The sequence below is a fragment of the Megalobrama amblycephala genome, linkage group LG1, assembly GCF_018812025.1.
Source record: "Megalobrama amblycephala isolate DHTTF-2021 linkage group LG1, ASM1881202v1, whole genome shotgun sequence".
NCBI classification, from domain to species: Eukaryota; Metazoa; Chordata; class Actinopteri; order Cypriniformes; family Xenocyprididae; genus Megalobrama; species Megalobrama amblycephala.
Genome location: NC_063044.1, coordinates 48,498,977 through 48,520,582, shown reverse-complemented (window position 1 = coordinate 48,520,582; position 21,606 = coordinate 48,498,977). Strand labels below are relative to the sequence as shown.

Sequence of the window (21,606 nt, the reverse complement as noted above, 5' to 3'; positions counted from 1 at the left end):
GTCATTTTCCCAAGATGAGATGAAGAGGCTTGTTTGACTTGATTTTAAAGGAGGCTCTTCAAATTCAAAGAAGAACACCAGAGTAACCACTCATTTCAGCAAATATAGATAATCAGTCATATGTAGTCATGCAACAAACAAGATTATTAACATTATACAATAAATAAGGTCTACAATTTTTACACTTTTAGTAGCAGGTGCATGCAGTTAGGTAAGGGTACAGAGTCCTTGCTGCTTTAGAGCGGTCAAACCAAAAGCTGAAATTGGTCATTAGCATGCAGCATGGAGCATGTCAGGTATGGCAGCCGCCCAAGAGAGTGGCGGTGTCCTCCATCAGACCTCGAGTCTCTGCCCGCTGTGTTCCAGGATCCTGCGTGGCTCACATCCACAAAGACAAATGAACCTCTCTATCCCTTTAGCAATGGCTGCTTGACAAACTTAAAGCACTAATCGAGTCTTTTCAGTCTTTTTGACGCCAAAATACAATCACTTTGTGACTTGAAAGAGACCCCCTTCCAAAATACAATGGCAGCTATATATTTACATACAAGACCAATAATAAAAAAAAATATATATAAATGTGAAAAACATTTTCTGCAAAATATTAACTATAAAGTTAACACTACCTTTTTCTGTCCACCATGTACAGAGTACTGATAAATGATCAATAAACATATAAACTGCAAGAGAATCATACAACTGATGGCTGTCTATAAAATAAAAAAAACGGTAAACGAAACGTAAGTGGAAAGAAAACACATTTTTCAACGCAGCGCAAGCTCAGAACAGGCTCTCGCACGCCCATCTTAATCACGTGATACTGTTACAACACAGCGCTGGGAAAAAGTCTCATGAAAAACAAAAGCTTTTCTTTAAATTGTGACTGAATTACACAGAAAGCAAGTAAAGAGTGCTCCTTTTATAATCACTGAAGTAGGCATGTGACGGTATTTTGAAGCTTTTATCACAGAATACGGTGTTATCACGATATTGAAATAAGTTGCAAAAAAAGCGTCATAGTATAAAAGGTTTAAGAAGTCTTTTTCTTATAACAAAAAGAACTTTGAATGTTAAGAAAAATATAACAATAACGCAATACACAAATATTCTTTCAAAAAGATTAATGAGCAAAAGAATTATAAAGAACAACAGGTAATACTTTACAATACATTAGTTAATGCATTAATTAACTAAGATTAAGATTGAGCAATAGCTACATTTGTTACAGAAGGTATTATTTTTTTGTTAATGTTAGTTAAGAAATACAACTGATCATTGTTAGTTTTAGCTCAGGTCCGTTACAACTTTTGATTTTAGTAATGTTATTAAACATTAACTAAGAAACTAACATTAAGATTAATAAATGCTTTGAGTATTTTTCATTGTCAGTTTGGTAGTAATGAATTAGCATGCTAACTAATGAAGCCTTATGTCACTAAGTGTTACTGTCAATAACAAATAATCAGAACATTTTCAGTCATTATAGGGCATGTGTGAGTAGATTAAAATATAAAAATGTTAATGTTTGAAAATAAATAACCTATTAAGTCTTTAAATATTAAGTATTTGGTGCTGTGATGAACAACATTGCAAATACAAAAAAACTGAATGGCTGTTTGAAGCATTTGAAATACTGTTCAGTAGTGCAGCTGCTTTGTTTACGGCATTTCCGGGGTAACCGCTGCATTTCTCCATCAGCGCTCTCTGCTGTCAGAGATTGAATGTGCACATTCATTCAGCGCGTTTCCTTCACTCGTTCCGCCATATGCTTCCCATGCACGTTGGGCTTGTTTACATGCGTGTGTCTCTTTGACGCAGCTTACAGTGGTGCATTTTATTATTTGTACATTTTATACTCTTAATGGGGAAAGTATTCTTAAAATGCATTATAAAAATTTTAATAATTCATTATAAATAATTATTCACAGTATTCTGAAGTGCCCATGATAACAATATCATGCACATTCATTATCATGATATATCATATTACCGAATATAGGCACATGTCTACACTGAAGCTGTCGGATAGTTCAGTATGATACATTTAATAAGAGTCAAATATTTACATTTTTCCATATAAAAATAAGGTTTTTGCATGTTACCGTTGTTAATAAAAGTTTTGAAATCATTTTAGATAAAATAAAAAAAATTCTCAATTCAAGCTCAGTGCTTTACTTTCAAATTTCCAATAAATAAACATGTAATATTATTAGTAACTGCACTTAGTAATTAGTGCAAAACTATAGTAATATGATTAAATTACCTTTATGATTACCCCCCACCCCAGACCCCCTTTCTGTCACTAGACCCTGGTTTGAAAACCCCTGCATTACCCCAGGGTATCCCAAATGCAAATAAACACCCAGTATAATGCTTACACTCTTATTTCAGTCACAATCCAATACTGCTACTGGGATCCACTGCAATGTGTATCACATCATTAGATAGTTACCACTATTGTGCCATTAAGAGCCTCTGGTATAGCCTATACTTTAAAGGGATAGTTCACCCAAAAATGAAAATTCTGTCATCATTTACTCATGCTCAAGTTGTTCCAAACCTGTTTGATTTTCTCTCTTCTGCTAAACACAGAAGAAGATATTTTGAAGAATGTCAGTAACCAAACAGTAGCCATGGACTTCCATAGTATTTTTTTCCATACTATGGAAGTCAATGGCTACAACTGTTTGGTTACCGACATTCTTCAAAATATCATCTTCTAAAACACACCTGAAACACACCTTTGACGTAGTCACTAGATTACTCACTGATCACATGACACTTTAATCAGCTGTTTTTGAACCTGTAATGTCCAGAGCAATCAAAAAAAATTCACTCAACTGAACCAATGCATCTTGTGGAGGTAGAAGTGGATTTCTCAAAATGAATCTGGCTTTATGCCCCCAAATTGGCAATATTGTGCAGTTAAGGGTCGGTGGGATAGTCTACTCACAGCAAATCACCCTGAACAAGAGACCCATTACACATATAAACCCAGAAAACTGTCAGAAGTCTATTGGGAAATTTGGTCCATTCTTCTCAATATTCTGCTGAAATATAGACCAGTATAAATTAAAACAGTAATGTCTAAAATAAGCTGTGTGACACAGTTTGCAAAAAGACTGCTATTCACTCACCCAATAGTTCACTACATTTTGACAAAGAATGATATTCAGATTTGCACAGAGCTCTGTTGAGCAACACCACACAATCCAGAGCATTACTAAGAAATCAGACGTCAGAGAAACCAAGGAGAACGCTTACAGACAAACACACAAAAGATTCGACTGCATACGCAGAGGTTCAGAGGGTGTGTGTATGTGTTTGTGGCGGGGTGGGTGAAGAATTCAGAATGATGAATAAAAAGACTAATTGTCTGACATCACCTGATAATAAATTCATCCATCTCAAAACCCTGACCACAATAAAAGCAACTAACCAATCAAAATAAACAACTGACTAGTTGATTGTATTTAATGGTGGTGTTTTGTATTCAATCATCCTCTAAATTTACATTTCCACCGCTAAAATTATACACATTCAGACAAAGGTCTTGAGAATTATGTTTTTTAGGACAGTGTATCATGTGGGAAAATGTCAATTAAAAATAAAGAGACCCCAGAATTCTGTTCCATCTTGGGCTTTTGTTTTTTTTAAACAAAAGAACACATCATACATAAAAGCTCACTAAGAAATGTATCCAAAGGGTATCAACCCAAAAACAGCCTAAATATATATAAGTTACACATAGTAATACAGCGAGAAAGCCTGGGTTAGAAAAAAATGCCTCAAAATTGTCAAAGGGTTAGTTCACCCAAAAATGAAAATTCTGTCAGTAATTACTCACCCTCATGTCGTTCCACACCCGTAAGACCTTCGTTCATCTTCAGAACACAAATTAAGATATTTTTTATGAAATCCGATGGCTTAGCGAGGCCTCCATTGACAGCAAAATAATTAACACTTTCAAATGACCAGAAAGCTACTAAAGACATATTTAACAAATCTTTTGCTTTCGAATCAGTGATTCGGAGCATGTATCAAACTGCCAAAGTCACGCCCCCCAGTGGTGAACCATTGAAATTTCGAAACATTTTGAAACACTTATGACATAACGAAGCCTCGTTTACTGAAATCATGTGACTTTGGCAGTTTGATACACGCTCCAAACCACTGATTCGAAACAAAAGATTTGTAAAGCTTCGAAGCTTCATGAAGCAGTGTTTTGAAATCGCCCATCACTAGATATTGTTGAATAAAGACGTTATTTTGTTTTTTTTGGCGCACAAAAAGTATTCTCGTCGCTTCATAACATCAAGGTTCAACCATTGTAGTCACATGAACTATTTTTAATACATCTTTAGTAGCTTTCTGGGCATCTGAAAGTTTTAATTATTTTGCTGGCAACGCAGGCCTCACTGAGCCATCGGATTTTATAAAAAATATATTAATTTGTGTTCCGAAGATGAACGAATGTCTAACGGGTTTGGAACGACATGAGGGCGAGTAATAAATGACAGAACTTTCATTTTTGGGTGAACTAACCCTTCAATGACAAATGTGAAATTAAAAAAAAAAAAAAGTACACTTCCCTAATGTACTTAAAGTGCTCTGTTTCTGCACACTAATTTTGTACTCAATATACAAAAAAATTTTCTTTAGTACTTCTTATTATAATCTTGTAGTGTACTCAACTGTGCTATTTTGAGACACCATGAATATGAACTAAAATGCACTAAAATACACTAGTGTATGAAAGATGGGTTGAAGTGTACTACAAGTGGTAACCAAATACATTTTTTAGAGATAGTATGTTAAAAGCACATTTTAGATCATATTCATGGTGTCTCAAAATGGCACAGCTGAGTACACTTAGATGTTCTTAAGATTATCTTAAGAAATATCAAAGAATTTTTAGCACATTAAGTACAAAATTAGTGCAAGAAAATAGAGCACTTTAAGTACATTGTGGAAGTGTACTTTTTTTTTTCACCTGGGTGTGTGTACATATACACACACATATACATATATATCTGTGTGTCTGTGTTGGTTGTTTTGTTTGTTAATTGTTGTTTTTTATGATAGGAGTGTCTTGTGGTCACCAAGGTTAGTTTGCATTTATTTGTATACTGTTAATTTAAAATAACTGTTTTCTTTTTGAATATATTTTATTACTGTGATGAAAAAGGCTGAATTTTCAGCATCATTACTCCAGTCTTCAGTGTCACATGATCCTCCAGAAATCATTCTTATTGGGTGACACATTTCTTCTTATTATCAATGTTGAAAACAATTGTGCTGCTCAATATTTTTGTGAAAACCATGCTAATTTTTCCCCAGGATACTTTGATAAATATAAAGTTAAAAAAAAACAGCATTTATTTGAAATAGAAATCTTTTGTAACAATACAAAAGTCTTCACTTGTTTGATCAATTTAATGTGTCCTTGCTTATTAAAAGTATTAATTCCTTTAAAAATACATAAATAAATAAAATACTGACCCAAACTTTTGAATGGTAGTGTATATATATGAATATATGACAAAGATCAAATAAAATCACAACATATTAAATATAAGCCTTGACCATTTTAAAAATAGCCTAAGCTTAGTTGGCTGTAGATGCTGCGCCCACTGAAACACTCCTATAAATCCAAAGACAAATGACATTCTTGTCTTGTTTTTTGGATTTTCATTCACTGCAGAGAGTGCATGAGGCACAGCTACATCACCGCTTTGATCACTACCATGTTCACAAGCTCATTACACAAAGTCTTCCTGGAACTGGAAGTCACACCTTGATTACACAGTCAGTAGATTACACATTGATTACATTCCACTTTACTGTTTTTGAGCCTGTAATGTCCAGAGCGATTTAAAAAAAAAAAAAATCACCAATCATCTGCACAAATCATGGAAGAGAAAGTGGGTTTCCTGACACTGACTGAAGCCCCCCAAAATACATAAATGTTTAAACAGAACAGTCTGCTAAAATCCTGAAAGGGAGTTGTTGGACGCCTCTGAGCGGACAGGATCATGAAAGAGGGTACAGGTCATCCTTAGCGTAACCACGGCAACATCTGTTTTCAACGCATCAAAATATTTTCGGATTTTCACACTCCTACATTCCACACTCACCTCCTGGCCCAGAGGGGTTACGCTCATATTGTTAAGCGGCTGACGGAGGCTGGTGTGGCTGTGGGTGGTGCAGAGGTTCGGATCTTTTCATTACTAGGACTCACCGTACCCTTCATATACAACGCAAAACAGACCAGAATTCTGCATTCCATTCGACAAACCACAACGCAAAGAGGAGGGTGTGAACGTGGACATGTAGGTGAGGAACAAGGAAACCAAAGAAGTGGAACAAGTTTTACACACAGACACAATAGGAAAAACCACATATGTCCAGTTCAAAATTTCAACATGAAATGTTTTAGTCACCTTATATTGAACTACTCTAAAGACAGAAAGTACTCTGAGTATCTCTGCACCTATAAAGTACAATTACATTTACTACAAGCAACGTGCAACTCAGCTTCTCTGAAAGAGCGGATCAAAGTCCAACAGCCTGTCGGATTGAGCCAATCAAAACAAACCATGAGCAAACAGACAAAAATAGACAAAACTATATATACTGTAAGATAAGAGGAAAGACAATTGAATAAAACTACCAGAATATAAAACCGTTATACAATTTTTTAATAACTTTTTAATGCATCTGTGGTCACCTGTTGACAATTATATAGGCTGAATAAACAGGAAAGTAATCCTAATCTAATCCCATGCACATGATCTTCAATCTGTATTGTATAATCAAGTCAAAAGGTGTATTTAATAGAATACAAGGACATCCCTTACTTCAGAAACCACTGTTTTGTTCTCCATTTCTTCTCTTCTAATAGACTACTGCTGTACTGACAATTAACAGTAACTTTCATTATTTTCAATGCAAACTTGCCACTTTCCTAAATTATTACGCTTCTAGTTCGTAGATTGCACTAGGGGTAGGACAAAAATAACGATATGGCGATATATCGTCGTCCTACTCCGTGTGATACGATAAATGATACGCTGGTGCCAAATATCTATATTTTAATTAATAAAATAATGTGCTATAAACAGATTTCCATGCTCCAAACATCGCTACTTCAAGGCGGCCCTCAACACATGAATGAGGGAAACGTGAACATAAATTAACTAGCGTAAGAAAAAGAGGTTTTTAACAGGATGGCGGACAACAGTGCGAGTAAAATAACAGATGCCCCAGTCACATTTAAGTTCAAAGTCTGGGCACACTTAGGCTTTTATACCATTGATGTGACAAACGCAGACATCTTCACCGAGCGCTTACACATATATACTCGGGAACGTTTGAAAGCAGGCGTCCATCAGCGGATTCGTCTATCAGCAGATATATTACGCTCCCAAATGAATCTGAATCTCAAAATGCTAGGCTATGCTGGTATCGTCACATTTTATATACCCAAGTCGGTACCTTTGACAACACTATTCCCAGGATTAGTTTAAGGAAGCTGGTAAACACTGATGTTCCTAGGTTGGTAATTTTTTTAAATGTACCAAGTTTATATAAAACAAGTCAATAAGCAGTTAAGCTAAATGTATCAGTTTACACACAATGAAAAGTTTAATCTTTTAAAAAGTATGAGCATATAATGTTTCATTTACTTAAAATGTTCTATTTAATTCAGACTGAAGAACTTTTTGTGCTGTTTTCTAACAGTTTGGACATTAAAGGATTAGTCCACTTTCAAATAAAAATTTCCTGATAATTTACTCACCCCCATGTCATCCAAGATGTTCATGTCCTTCTTTCTTCAGTCGAAAAGAAATTAAGGTTTTTGATGAAAACATTCCAGGATTTTTCTCCTTATAGTGGACTTCAGTGGACTCCAAACGGTTGAAGGTCAAAATTACAGTTTCAGTGCAGCTTCAAAGGGCTTTAAACGATACCAGACGAGGAATAAGGGTCTTATTTAGCGAAACGATCGGCCATTTTCCAAAAAAATACAACTGTATATGCTTTATAAACACAAATGATCGGCTTGCACGTGCTTCCGCTTTCCGTATTCTTCAAAAAGCTTCCCTATTCTACTTGTGGAACGAACGCAGCGCCAGTTCCGTTTTTTTTCCGTAAGTAGAATATGGAAGGCGTAGGACATACAGCGTAAGCTTTTTGAAGAATACGGAAAGCAGAAGCACGTGCAAGCCGATCATTTGTGTTTATAAAGCATATACAGTTGTATTTTTTTCGAAAATGACCAATCGTTTCTCTAGATAAGACCCTTATTCCTTGTCTGGTATCATTTAAAGCACTTTGAAGCTGCACTGAAACTGTAATTTTGACCTTCAACCATTTGGAGACCATTGAAGTCCACTATAAGGAGAATAATCCTGGAATGTTTTCATCAAAAACCTTCATTTCTTTTTGACTGAAGAAAGAAAGTCATGAAACATCTTGAATGACATGGGCGTGAGTAAATTATCAGGAAATTTTTATTTGAAAGTGGACTAATCCTAAAAAGAGAGAGAACCTGCACTTAACCTTTTTTACTTGCATTTTGTTTTCATAGTTAGACCGATATCGTGATGTATCATTATAGGATTGTCTATAGCAATATATCGATTGTCACAGAATCGCTGTGATATGAGCCATGTATCGTGATCGCATCGTATCGTGCGATTCCCACCCCTAGATTGCACTTTATTAATCGAATTATTTAGCTGGCACGATCAACCCTCTACACATTTTTTTAAGGAACAGTTACGTTTTTCTTCAACAACAGATGGTGGTGCTCATCAGATCCATTTTTGCAGTGACGAGGGCATAATTTCCTGGATAAAACTAATAGCGTCAACTCACTAGTAAACGTGACTAAGGCAGATTGTGCCTGTATCCTTGAGCACGGTCATATCCACTATCAGCTGACCCCTCTCACCTCCTAAAGAGCAAACACAGCTTTTTTAAATCTTTTTAAAGCTTTTTAAGCTTCTTTAATGGTGGGTTTAAAAAAGAAAATCATGCATGTAAAAAAAAAAAAAAAATGAAAAAAATCACTCACTACATGAGATTCACAAGCACCACAAAAAAGTGCAACCAAAACTATTTTTGTCGCAGTTCACCCTAGCCCAATTAATGTTACATAATTGATTCTGACCTGGCAATATTAACCTACAATGATGTGTTCATTGTTACACCCATTTGAACTCATAACATAATAATGCTATAATGGCATCATCTTCCATTCACACAATTCAAGACAAATGAGCCACATCCAGCATTAGCCAAGGGAAAAATGTCAATCTTGTCGCATGAGTGATACACCAGCCTATTACTGTCTGGAACAGTTGAAGTCGTGACTTCATTTGATGAGTTAATCAGGGGAGAGAAAGAAAAAAAAACCTGAGGAATGATTTGATTACTTGGAGTCCTCAGTCAACCCACTTGACAAGAGAGGTGAAAATGCTGAACTGTGAAATGTGAAATACTGTCTCATAACCAATCACTGTATCCAGACAGACAGAAAGACAGACAGATAGATATATTCTTCTACCAAAGTACAGAATGTTCTTTCTCTGATCAAAAAAATACTTCAGTTGAAGTTATGTCTGAGAATAAATTCCACATATTTTGCCTTATAATCATCATCTAGAACTTATATTGAAACCAAAACACACAGAATATACCTTAATCACTAAATAAAATAGTTATGGGATATCTTCCTTCATTTATTCTCTAATTACTGTAAAATGTCATCATAACCTTGTGGAATAGCTGGAAAAAATCCTTCTAGTTCTTTTCATAGCTCGTTGCGCAATAAAAGAAGATCATGATGAATATGATATGATCGCTGCTCCTCCAGCTCAGGAGAACATCATCTTCTGCGCTATACTGGAGTTGTTCAACCCGATCAACCTTCAACTGGCTGATCAAAACGCTCAGATATTACACTGAGAGACTGGTGGTCGAGAAAATATTAAACTCATCCAGTCAGGCGATTCCCACGGGCAAAGAAATGGCGATAGTTTGCAAGGAACTCGGACTAAATCAGACAAACTCTTGATGTTTGTTTAGGGCTGCGAATACGCCAATGTGCAAAAGGTGTAAAGCTGTCTAAATGCGATACAAAACCCATCCGCTGTCAACGCAATGTGTTTCCCTGCGGCTAGGACCTTTGCCTGTCGGTGGGTGTCAAATCCAGGAGGGAAAAGACAGAACATAAACCATCGCTATCAGATAATGTAAATGTTTCTTTCTACTTTACCTGATAACGTACTTGTTGTCGTTCCGCGCGCCGTCACAGCCCGTCTTATTTCAGCGCCTGTCTTCCACTTTTTCTACTTTTGCAAAGCTATTTTTTTCCTCCCCTGTTCATGAAAAGTACAATTTTTCCTGTCTCAACTCTCTTTCCTCCATATTTGCAGCTTCTCCACCAACAACAACATTAATGACGTGCTCTCGACTGTCACGTGACCACGGCTGTGGGTTCTAAAAATAGCGCGCGACACGACAGATTACAACCCGCAGAGCGGGTCTCGCGGGTCTCAAAGATGCCGATGTGAAGACCGCTCTTAATTATGACGATGCGTTCAGAGTGTCTGAGTTTGCATCAAAGCATGGCCCAATTTTACCAGGAGTTTTCTATTTTTTAACATGTATGTGTATGTGTATATGTTGAAACAGGAACTAAACTGGTTTTAGAGAGCAGGGCGCCCCCTTTTGGTAGGTTATGGAGAAGTGTTATGCGTGGGGAGAATGTGGTGGGCGAGCGAGGATGTTACACCATTTCTTAAAGGTGCTGTATGCCAGGGGTTTTCAATCTTTGATCATCCTAGCACGAGGGCCCTCCATCCTAAACTCTGAAAGGCACTAATATATTTTCGTGTATAAAGACTAAACTTATTCTGTGAAAATTATTTAATTTCTATGTTTTTTTCCCCTACTATTACTGTGCTGTACAAGATGTATTATTTTTTTTAATGTATTTTTTTTTTTTTTTGAAAAATATTTAGGCCTATTTTAATCAATGTTTTATTTTATTCAATTTATGTAATTAGTTTAATCTTATTTATTTGTTTGTTTACATTTTTTTTTACACTGTTTTTCTTTAGACCCCCTAACACTCCTTTTAGACCCCCAGTTTGAAAACCCCTGCTTTATGTGATTTAGGCCATTTTGACTAACTTATGCCAGCCTTAGTCACTTGAAGGTACTGTGATGTTTTGCTTATTAATGTTTTACACAATTTTGAGAAATTAAAACTCCTTTCACAAGCTGAAGACTGCGTGTAAGTCATACAAAATCTGATTGGTTAATAAAAAGGCGGGCTACTCTCTTGACTCTTCCATATTCCACTATTTTGTTATCAAGAAAACATTTCTGTAATTTATGAGAAAAAAATCATAGCTAAAAGGGTTAGTTCACCCATTAATGAAAATTCTGTCATTAATTACTCACCCTCACGTCGTTTCACACCCGTAAGACCTTCGTTCATCTTCAGAACACAAATTAAGATATTTTTGATAAAATCTATTGGCTCAGTGAGGCCTCCATTGACAGCAAGATAATTAACACTTTCAGATGCCCAGAAAGCTACAAAAGACATATTTAAAACAGGTCATGTGAGTACAGTGGTTCAACCTTGATGTTATGAAGCGACGAGAATACTTTTTGTGCTCCAAAAAAAAAAAAGATGACTTTATTCAACAATATCTAGGGATGGCCGATTTCAAAACATTGCTTCATGAAGCTTCAAAACTTTACGAATCTTTTGTTTCGAATCAGTGGTTCGGAGCGTGAATCAAACTGCCAAAGTCACGTGAACTATTGAAGTTTCAAAACACTTATGACGTAACGAAGCCTCGTTTACTGAAATCATGTGACTTTGGCGCTCTGAACCACTGATTTGAAACAAATGATGCGTAAAGAATTGAAGCTTCATGAAGCAGTGTTTCGAAATCGTCCATCACAGGATATTGTTGAAAAGTCATTATTTTGTTTTTTTGCCGTACAAAAAGTAATCTCGTCGCTTTATAATATTAAGGTTGAAACAGTGTAGTCACATGAACTGTTTTAAATATGTCTTTTGTAGCTTTCTGGGCAATGAAAAAGGGAGTGTTATTGCTGTCAATGCAGGCCTCACTGAGTCATCGGATTTGATCAAAAATATCTTAATTTGTGTTCTGAAGATGAACGAAGGTCTTACGGGTGTGGGACGACATGAGGGTGAGTAATTAATGACAGAATTTTCATTTTTGGGTGAACTAACCCTTTAAGGATATATTAATAAAATTTAAAAATAGATTATAACATTTTGCGATTTATTTTTATTATATATATATAGCCTATATCTTGAAATGTGCAAAATCAGACGCATGGTTAAAGGGTTAGTTCACCCAAAAATGAAAATTCTGTCATTAATTACTCACCCTCATGCCGTTCCACACCCGTAAGACCTTCATTAATCTTCGGAACACAAATTAAGGTATTTTAGTTGAAATCCGATAGCTCTGTGAGGCCCAGCCAGCAATGACACTTCCTCTCTCAAGATCCATTAATGTACTAAAAACATATTTAAATCAGTTCATGTGAGTACAGTGGTTCAATATTAATATTATAAAGTGACGAGAATATTTTTGGTGCGCCAAAAAAAACAAAATAACGACTTATTTAGTGATGGCCGATTTCAAAACACTGCTTCAGGAAGCATCGGAGCACAAATGAATCAGAGGAATTGTCATTGCTCCCTATGCAGGCCTCACTGAGCCATCGGATTTCAACTAAAATATCTTAATTTGTGTTCTGAAGATGAACGAAGGACTTACGGGTGTGGAACGGCATGAGGGTGAGTAATTAATGACAGAATTTTCATTTTTGGGTGTACTAACCCTTTAAACTTACATTAGACCAAAAAATGCAAACTCCAAAGAAAATGATGTTTGGAACATTTTGCAACAAGGTTACACTCCCCTTTTTACTGAACATTTGTTGAAACAGAAATAAAAAACATTTAAAGAATAATAATAATTAATACACAACAACCACAACGATAATTATTAGCAAAGCTTTGTGGACACAGGAGATTCCTTTTAAGTGAGTAGCCCTCTTGTCTGTACTCAACCAATGCTTTCAGGATGGAGAGTTCGGGGAATTTTCATGTAGTTTTGCATCCTGCTAGGGTTTGACATCTTGACCCCACACCCACCTGTTTTGTGCTTAAATTCTATTCATTCAAACGCTGAAACACTCTCAAATGAGTTTTTGCATTGGTAATGCTTTTGACATTTCAAATTAGCGTTTCAGGAGGTGGAACGGCGGCTTTTTGTTCGTGGGCGTTTCATCTTAACAGTTCATTTCAAGTGGTTCGGTATTCTGTTCTCCAGTGCGCAATTACCCTACATATCACTTAGATCACGTCTTATCGTGGTGGTCTCATAAATGCAGTCTCTCTCTCTCTCTCATATGCACATGCACACACAGTCCATAGTGGTTGTTTACTCTGCTCTGCACACTCACCAGGTTGCCATGGATGCATCTGACTGCTTGCATGCCTCATTCTAGTCCACAGGTCACTACAGAGCCATGCCTTAAATATAAATACATGCGCTCGTGCACGTCTGCATATATTCACTATACGCTTATAGGCTACACATAAACACTGTCATTGCCCTTAGACTTCAGAGTGAAGCAGTGCATCAGAGCAGACTGGAATTCCAAGCAAAGGGGGAAACAGATCGCTCTCTCTCTCTCTTCCCAGCGAGCGGCAGATAGTTTGCTCTTTTACGTCAAAGGCTCATTCATGTGAAGGTGGTGTGGAGCGATCGATGTGCACATGTTGACAGATAAGAAAAGCAGCTAAAAATAAACCATCCGCAGCAAAAACCATCCACCACCTCACAGCCGCAAGGACAAACACACAAATTTTTGTTCTCTTCCCGGTACAACAGAGAGAAAACAGGATAAGAGGAGGATGAACGCAGAACAAAGATTGAGGAAATGTCACAGAAACCAGCCCTCTCTGTTTAGCAGTAACACACCGCAGGAGTGTAGACGCATGTGTGTGTGTTGAAAAGTTGCAGGTTACTGCATACATTTACAAAGCATCTTTGCTCATAAAATTTAAGAGTTGAACAGGGAAAATGGGAGCTGTTTGATCACTTCAAAATCTTAAATGAATTCGGTATTTCTTGATCCAGAGCCTGGTAATAACATTAATGAGCAGTCCATTGGGTAACATTCACTGCTATATTAGAGCATGAAGAGTTCACCCAAAAAATAATATTCTGTTATCATTTACTCACCCTCATTTTCTTCCAAGCCTGTGTGACTTTCTTTCTTCTGTGGAACACAATATAAGATTGTAAAGAATGTTGACCATTGTATGGACAAAAAACACTGAGATATATCTCAAAATATTTTCTTTTATGCTCCACAGAAGAAAGAATTTCTACCTGTTACAACTTAAGGGCAAATAATGACAGCAGTTTGAATGGCACCAATAGGCACAGTGGAGAAAATGTATTTAAAATGGTACCTTTCATTCATCTTATTATGAAAATATTCATTTGAAATGTATTTTTTATTATTATTTAAATAATATTGCATTCTCACTTCAGAGAATTGATTATTTCAAATTGTTCGTTTGATGAACTTTTGCTTTCTGGCTACAGGGATCCTAGTTGATTTTTTAAATTGATTCATTATAATAGTCAATTGATCACTGACTACACAAATGATCATCGTAGGCTGCATATAGTAGGCGAAAAACTGTATGTGACAAAAAAAAAAGTATGTCCAAATTCACAGTACTCATAGGCAAAAAGTAGCCGGATGACCTACTACTTCCTGCGAGGTTCAGAATTGTGCATACAATACACAACTTGCTATCCCTTGAGGCCACGGGAGAGGATTTGTGAATGGCAGAGAAGTGACGCGACTGATGCTGGTAATTACTTAGTAATTACTTATTCAGAATAAGTACCTACTCGAGAGAATATGCAATTTCAGACGCAACCATATAGTGTGTTGTTGTTGTTGTTTTTTTTTTTTGCTGATTTGTAAAATGAACATGAACGATTTTACTAAGTTGACCAAAAAAAGAAAATACAACAGACAACCATCCCCATTACTAAAAATACTTGGTATTAAGGTGTCTGTGTTACAGTGTAATTATAAATTTAAGTAGCCTACTAAATAATAATAATTAACTACATGTACTTTACTATAGGGTTAGGGGTTTGGTTTAGGGTTAGTTGCATGTAATAATGCATAATTTAAGGCTATCAGTAACTACATGTAACATGTAACAAGGACACTAAAATAAAGTGTTACCAAATACTAAAATAAAGCATAAAGTGTAGCTTTAAATTGATTAAAAATTTCGATCTACCAAATTGAATCTTTAGGAGAGTGCTGAGATCCAGCATCACGTCTCCATGGAGAACCGTCTCCAGTCCTAACAGTTATGACTCACCATTAGCGCATGAAATAAAAGCATGAAAACCTCCGCGGTTATAGAAGCATCTGTGACGTTATTCCTCACAAAGATTATGACCATCCATTGTTTAGCAGCCTCTCTCACTATAATAAAAACATACTGAGGTCATTGCACTCTTTCACACAAACAAATTTGTGCCATATCTTGTTAAGCTTTACTTACATAACCTATATAAGCATATTTACATGCACCCACCCCCACACAAGCTATAGAGCCTATAAAGTTTGCATATTATTTTTCCTGTCTAGGACTCAAAAGCGTCCAGAGAAAGAGTTAATTAGGTAGTCAAAACAGATATAATTGTTATATGTCTTCTAATATATAGGCTATCAGATAAAACAAGGAAGTAATTATTTGGACTCCAGTTGTGTCTGTTTTCAAATCTGCTCTTTTGCATTTTATTTTTAGCTGTTTTCCTGTTTTCCTTCTCTCTGTTGTGTTCTTGGCTGGAGTTGGAGGCCGACAGGCAGTAGCAGTGCAGAGAGCCGGCTGTTGTCATGGCGACACGACACATCGCTGTACTGCAGGTTACCAGTTAGCAGGTTAGCGTGATCTGGAAGCAAATAAAAACCCTGCATCGCCGTACTGCACAGTTTAAGGTCCTAAAGACAAACCAGTCTCTCTAGGTCTCAAACATGCACATGTTCCAGCGCAACTCAGGCCAAGTGACAGTGTTTTAACATTATTTAATTTTTTACAGATTCTCTAACTTTATTTTATAACAAAAGGAACTCTACACCAATCAGACATAACATTATGACCGCCTTCCTAATATTGTGTTGGTCCCCCAAAACAGCCCTGACCTGTCGAGGCATGGACTCCTCTAGACCCCTGAAGGTGTGCAGTGGTATCTGACACCAAGATGTTAGCAGCAGATCCTTTAAGTCCTGTAAGTTGCGAGGTGGAGCCTCCATGGATCGGTTTGTTCAGCACATCCCACAGATGGGGAATTTGGAGGCCAAGTCAACACCTCAAACTCATTGTTGTGCTCCTTCAACCATTCCTGAAGCATTTTTGCTTTGTGGCAGCCAGGGCACATTATCCTGCTGAAAGAGGCCACAGCCACCAGGGAATACCGTTTCCATGAAAGGGTGTACATGGTCTGAAACAATGCTTAGGTAGGAGGTACGTGTCAAAGTAACATCCACATGGATGGCAAGCAATAGCACAAATAAATACAACAGAGAATGTGAAGCTGACGTCACGCCATGTTGAGTTCTGGATAACTGCTTTGTTTATCCGCTTATCTTTCTGCTAGTGACTTTAGGGCAGTATTTTGATTTTCTGTCGTGATTGTGAACAGTTGTGGGTGCATCATTCATGCTGCATCGAGAATTGCCATAGTAACCCAGATCATTGTTCTGGGAGAATACTGGACAATGCAACATGTTTGTTCACCTTTTCTACGTGTAAAAACACCAAGTGAAGCAGGTTGAGGAGGTGACGAGAAGAAGCCGTAGAGCAAATCTAGATGTCACTGATTAAACCCATTGCCTATCACTTAATAAAATAATCGCATTGCTGAGTGTTTTTGAAAGTTTTGTCTTTTGTTTGGTTTAATAATTAACATTGCCTTTGCAAGTATGACTCTCACTGGCATTTGAATTAGCAGAACTTGCACACAACCACTACACAAGCTTCTAGAGATTTAATTTTGGTTGTCATTTGTTGTGATATGCAATATGTAAAAATACAGTGTGTCTGTCTGCTGAATGTGACCAATGTGATCCCCAATCTCTAATTCTCCTCCATGGCCATATGGGAATGTTAATAATGACTACAATAAAACTTTGTCATCTAAACGTTTCCAAAGAAATAGATCAAATTCTTGTTGAACACATCTTACTTTGGACATTTCTACCATATGATGGCTAAAGCAGCAGCGAGCGCCCAGCATGTGACTGTTTTCACGGTAACCAGATCTGAACCAGATTGTGAACGGAATTCTACAAATGTAGAATGTGAAGAAAAATCTAATTATAATGCACTGCGATAAAATAGCTTCTCTCCCTTTTTCTTCTCTTTGATTTTGTGTGTATTTGTCCATTTAAGCACAATAAGATGCAAAAGAGACATCACTCTAAAAATAGCTGTAAAAAACTAAACAAATTTACACAGTAAAATACCGTTTTCCACTGAAACAGTAATATGCTGTAAAAACAATGCATTCTGGGTAATAACGGCAAATAATATTACCCAGAATGCATTGTAATATACAGAATGCATTGTAATTCATGCTGCCTTCATGTGCTTTCAGAATTATCGTAAATACGTGTTTTCTAGGTAAAAATTTCACATGAACGTCCTTCCATTTCGAAACTTGAATGCGATGAGCTCGTAATCGCGGCTCCAAAAGTGCGAATTATCAAATTTCAGATAGCACGAAGGCAGCAATACATAGGCATAAGTAATATAGGGTGAATGCAGGTAAAGTGGGCCACTTTTTTGTTAAACGTGTAATTTAGATACCAAGATGTTTTATTTCTTTTCTTTTCTTTATTACTTTTGTTAACTTTAGGGTCTTGCTATAATATTTGAATCTGAATACAGTTGATATAATGTGTTATTTGCAAGGTGTATACCAATAAACATTTTAAAGGTCATGCTCTCCCGACAAATTTCTTTTCAGGTAAAGTGGGCCAGCCATGATTTATCAAAAGTTATCCTGTATATTAATTAAAAACACATGATTTTTTTAACACATATTATCAAACAAACATATTCAGCAACATATTTAACAAACCTAAAAGCATATAGCCTAGGCTATGAGTAAAATTAATCAGTTCATTCAGTGCATGTGTAAAATTCAAAATAACTGATAGAAAATGTTGTGCTGACATTAAATTTGATGAAATCTGAATATCAGAATATTTAGAAATCAGAATATGGATGAAAATGAACTCTACAACATATTAAAAATGGGACTATAACACATTCAACAACAAATAGGCTAACAAAAATTCAATACAAGGAACATTTAAAATGGTAACCATATTGTAAACTTTTTTTTCTCTGTTTTCTCTAAACACTTTAAGTGAACTTAAATTGTGTCCATATTTTAAAATTTTATATTCTGCATCTACATTTTGTTTGTCTCATCCTATCTTCGCTCCACAGATTGAACTTAATGCCTCGTCTTATTTTTATGCTCTATCTTTCCTTTTTTCCATCTCTTGACTTGAATTTCCAAATGGCGCACTCACTTCTGTTTTCTAAAAAGTAGATTATAAATGTCAACTATAAAATAATAAATGAATGTCAGTTTATTTAAGGAATTTGAACATAATTACTGAAGATTAAAGGTTGCCCACTTTACCTGAATCCCACCGGCCCACTTTATCTAACACATTCTGCCAAAGTGGTCTTCACACGTCCGGGAGCCTTGGTTAAAATTGCAATTTACAAATAGTTGGAAACATTTGGGATATTGTAAGTACTCAAGTGAACAAAATATATAATACTGGCCTTGTGGTTTTTGGATATTTTACTGCAAAATTCTTACATATTGCACCTTTAATGAACGGTTTAAAATCGTTTGAATGTTTATGAAGACCGCGGTCACGTTCTAATACTGCTTTCCAGTTTATAAATAACGAGAGGATTTTTGATACCAAGTGGTTGAAAACGCAACCTCCCTCAAAATCTGGAGCTGAATTGAACATCGCACGGTTCGCACCAATTTTTCAATGGTTGTGATTGGGTGTGGAGCCGGGGCTGGCGCAACCTTCCTCTGGTGAGCGGGACCCCCGGGACCATGCAATTCGCATACATATTCATGGCTACGGCTATCAAACAAGGTCAAAACAGGACAGACGTCAATGCATGTCAGTTAGGAATACCTGCATCCTTGTGCATCACTGTGCAAACTTTCACAGGGGACATTTTTATAATGCTGCAGTCAGTGAGACAAACTCAGACTCGATCTTCTCACCTGACAGGAAGTTGGCCTTTAGCTCAAAGGGACGAGAAAGAAAGGGGGGAGAGGAAGTTTCTATATTTGTAAAAGTAAAACAGTGAATCAATTGTGAGTCATTGCTTTGTCATACTCGAAATGTCATCTCTCATCGCTCACTCCCACCCCCAGCAGAAAGGCAGGAAATGAAAGGACAGGGAAAGTGGGGGAAGAATGGTGTTATTGACGGAGAGCAGGATTATAGCGCTGCAGACAATGTCAGTGTGACACATCATGCATACACATTATGTCAGCATAAGCTTTAATAATGTGGCCAATGACGACAGGATATATTGCAGATGTACTGCAGCCATATCCACAGCTCATTGCATCCCTCTTGTGGTCAGTGTGTGACATAATATTAAGGATGAAATTCAAGCTTCAGTTGGTATAATCCTGTGAGCTATGAAAATGAACTCAACAGATAATTCTGTCCTGACAAGGCAAATAGATGTACAGTTCTGCTCATAAGTTTACATACCACTTTCAGAATATGCAAGATGTTAATAATTTTAACAAAACGACAGGGATCATAATGAGTGCATATTATTATTATTATTATTTTTTTTTTATTATTAGGCCTAGGCTACTGTCCTGAATAAGATGTTTCACATAACGGATGTTAACACACAAGATGAAATATTAACTGAATTTACACAAATGAACCAGTTCAAAAGTTTACATAGTCTTGAATCTTAATACTATGTGTTGTTACCAGGATAATCAACAACTGAGGGCAGTACTAAATAAAAATATGATCTTTAAACAAAATAAGAAAAAATTACACATCATGACATTCAAAAGTTATTACAAACCCGATTCCAAAAAAGTTGGGACACTGTACAAACTGTGAATAAAAACAGAATGCAATGATGTGGAAGTTTCAAATTTCAATATTTTATTCAGAATACAACATAGATGACATATCAAATGTTTAAACTGAGAAAATGTATCATTTTAAGGGAAAAATAAGTTGATTTTAAATTTCATGGCATCAACACATCTCAAAAAAGTTGGGACAAGGCCATGTTTACCACTGTGTGGCATCCCCTCTTCTTTTTATAACAGTCTGCAAACGTCTGGGGACTGAGGAGACAAGTTGCTCAAGTTTAGGAATAGGAATGTTGTCCCATTCTTGTCTAATACAGGCTTCTAGTTGCTCAACTGTCTTAGGTCTTCTTTGTCGCTTCTTCCTCTTTATGATGCGCCAAATGTTTTCTATGGGTGAAAGATCTCGACTGCAGGCTGGCCATTTCAGTACCTGGATCCTTCTTCTACACAGCCATGATGTTGTAATTGATGCAGTATGTGGTCTGGCATTGTCATGTTGAAAAATGCAAGGTCTTCCCTGAAAGAGACAACGTCTGGATGGGAGCATATGTTGTTCTGGATCTTGGGATATACCTTTCAGCATTGATGGTGCCTTTCCAGATGTGTAAGCTGCCCATGCCACACACACTCATGCAACCCCATACCATCAGAGATGCAGGCTTCTGAACTGAGCGCTGATAACAACTTGGGTTGTCCTTTTCCTCTTTAGTCTGGATGACATGGTGTCCCAGTTTTCCAAAAAGAACTTCAAATTTTGATTCGTCTGACCACAGAACAGTTTTCCACTTTGCCACAGTCCATTTTAAATGAGCCTTGGCCCAGAGAAAACGCCTGTGCTTCTGGATCATGTTTAGATATGGCTTCTTTTTTGACCTATAGAGTTTTAGCCGGCAACGGCGAATGGCACGGTGGATTGTGTTCACTGACAATGTTTTCTGGAAGTATTCCTGAGTCCATGTTGTGATTTCCATTACAGTAGCATTCCTGTATGTGATGCAGTGCCGTCTAAGGGCCGAAGATCACGGGCATCCAATATGGTTTTCCAGCCTTGACCCTTACGCACAGAGATTGTTCCAGATTCTCTGAATCTTTGGATGATATTATGCACTGTAGATGATGATGATAACTTCAAACTCTTTTTTTCTCTGAGAAACTACTTTCTGATATTGCTCCACTATTTTTCGCCGCAGCATTGGGGGAATTGGTGATCCTCTGCCCATCTTGACTTCTGAGAGACACTGCCACTCTGAGAGGCTCTTTTTATACCCAATCATGTTGCCAGTTGACCTAATAAGTTGCAAATTGG

General features: G+C 36.7%; 1 protein-coding gene across 3 annotated transcripts in view; it reads right to left on the bottom strand.

Annotated features, from left to right (window-relative positions):
* Window positions 1–10,664, bottom strand: part of hdac5 (histone deacetylase 5) — an 83,758-nt gene extending 73,094 nt beyond the window's left edge. For 2 of the 3 annotated variants that reach the window (XM_048197871.1, XM_048197863.1), the window contains exon 1: window positions 10,286–10,664. The gene's annotated coding sequence lies outside the window, so the exon portion shown is untranslated. The remainder of the gene's footprint in view (window positions 1–10,285) is intronic. The other variant, XM_048197879.1, reaches the window with a different exon arrangement.
* Between the last annotated feature and the right edge of the window lie 10,942 nt (window positions 10,665–21,606).